This window comes from Schistocerca gregaria, unplaced genomic scaffold (assembly GCF_023897955.1).
Source record: "Schistocerca gregaria isolate iqSchGreg1 unplaced genomic scaffold, iqSchGreg1.2 ptg000996l, whole genome shotgun sequence".
In the NCBI taxonomy this organism is placed as follows: Eukaryota; Metazoa; Arthropoda; class Insecta; order Orthoptera; family Acrididae; genus Schistocerca; species Schistocerca gregaria.
Genome location: NW_026062346.1, coordinates 47501 through 50000, shown reverse-complemented (window position 1 = coordinate 50000; position 2500 = coordinate 47501).

Sequence of the window (2500 nt, the reverse complement as noted above, 5' to 3'; positions counted from 1 at the left end):
CTAACCTAACCCACGTTGGCCCCTAACCTAACCCACGTTGGCCCCTAACCTAACCCACGTTGGCCCCTAACCTAACCCACGCTGCACCTTAACCTAAGTTACGCTGCACCTTAACCTAAGTTACGCTGCACCTTAACCTAAGTTACGCTGCACCTTAACCTAAGTTACGCTGCACCTTAACCTAAGTTACGCTGCACCTTAACCTAAGTTACGCTGCACCTTAACCTAAGTTACGCTGCACCTTAACCTAACTTACACTGCACCTTAACCTAACTTACACTGCACCTTAACCTAAGTTACACTGCACCTTAACCTAAGTTACACTGCACCTTAACCTAACTTACACTGCACCTTAACCTAAGTTACACTGCACCTTAACCTAAGTTACACTGCACCTTAACCTAAGTTACACTGCACCTTAACCTAAGTTACACTGCACCTTAACCTAAGTTACACTGCACCTTAACCTAAGTTACACTGCACCTTAACCTAAGTTACACTGCACCTTAACCTAACTTACACTGCACCTTAACCTAACTTACACTGCACCTTAACCTAACTTACACTGCACCTTAACCTAACTTACACTGCACCTTAACCTAACTTACACTGCACCTTAACCTAACTTACACTGCACCTTAACCTAACTTACACTGCACCTTAACCTAACTTACACTGCACCTTAACCTAACTTACACTGCACCTTAACCTAACTTACACTGCACCTTAACTGTCACATGTAACGTCACAGGAATGTAGCTTTGCCTAACAGCAACCCTCTGAACATAGTTCACTGCTTGGATCCTCTGGTGTCATGTGTATTTCTTGATGCCATGGTGCGTACCCTCACATAAAGGTCTTTCGAGTGTTGCGTACTTTCTACACAGTCCCGCTAACCACTGGAAGGGTGTACCGCTACAGAACGAATATCGCCCTCCCCTCCTGCCCTTCCAAGCTGGTCGGTCAGGCGTTTGTTTGTGAAATGAGCCTTGCAGCTGTTCAGTTGCATTCGGTTGTCGATGCAGTCAGTGTACGTTGTGGTACGGCCTGTGTGGACTGTCCGCTGATGTACGCGTAACCCACACTGATCATCCGTCGTTACGTACTGAGTGACATAATGTGGCACATGCTTGACCGTACACCGGCTGCGCCCTACAATGGCGAATCATAAGGGCCATATGTTGTGCACGATGCTACTTGTCTCGTCTCCCCATTACAGCGAGATTGCACTGTTGTACGCCGTACAGACATGTGGTAAGTAGGTACGGACGAAAGTATTGCATGTTGGCCCCCCCCCCCCCTCCTCCCTCTGCCGGGAATCAGCGTGAGCCGTCTGTTGATGTAGCGACGAGGGTTTTCCTATTTAATCGTATTGCCCCACACAACATGATAGCACGGTGGACCGCGTTCCACATCTGCGACATGCTACAGAGGCCGGTTGACAGTCGACCGCGCAAGGGACATTGCACACGTGCGCGGACCATCTTCCACGTGTTCTCTCGTGTACATGCCGCAGTGTGTATGTGGGCTGATGTAGCGTGTCGTGACACATAACATGCAGGCATGCCAGAATCGTAGATTTCGCAAATGTAGATTGACGTATACGTTTGCTGCCAAAGATCCGCAAATGAACTGGAAATCAGTTGTTGAGCGGTTGTTCGCGCTGCAGGTGCATCGGTGATAGCGACGATCGGTACATCTGTGAACCGGTTGTTTCGGCGGTACCCGCCATGCCCCCGAACCTGAGTTGGCCATGTGGGTATGAAGCGATACGAGGCTGTGGCTTGGCGGGACAGTCCCCGGCCGGTGAGGGGGGGCCGCCCGGCGTGCTGGCCGCGCGCTGCGTGAGCGCACGCACTACAGCCGGCTGGTGGGGGGCGCCCAGTGGCAGGAGCGCCGGCCGACGGGCCCGGCTGGCGTCCCAGCTATGCGCCGGCGCACCCTGCGCGCGGCGCCAGGCGGCCAAAGTGGGTTCTGCCGAGCCCGGTGCGAAGCGCGGTGGACATCTGCAGTGTGCTGGTCCGATTGCGGACTGTGTGCGTTGAGGATGCGCCGCCGCCCGGCACTCGGCGTCGCGACGCCGTCTGCTGCTCGGTCGCCCCCAGCGGTTCTCGCAGGTGGTTTGTATCGCAGCTCTGCGGACGTGTTGGCGCGTGCGCTGTGCTGGGAGAGTTCGCTTCTGCACCCAAGTGGGGCTTTGCCCTTCTGTGGCGCTGGCGTTGGAGCTGCCGGTCACCGTAGGTGGCGCGTGTTGTTTCCCGCCGGCAATGCCACGACAGCACGCTCCCGGGCCTCTGTCGGCAGCGGCAAGCTCAGTTGGGAGCACGGGTGTTCGCACTGAAAGCGTCTACTCGCCTATCTCCGGGCGATTGCGCCTCTCTCGAACCCGACCAAGTACTTAGGACGGCGCTGCGCGCCGCCGGGACCTGAGAGGGTTTCGAGGTGTATCGTGCAGGGGAGCTCAGCCTCCTCCTGTTTGCAGAATAATTGAGCGGACGCT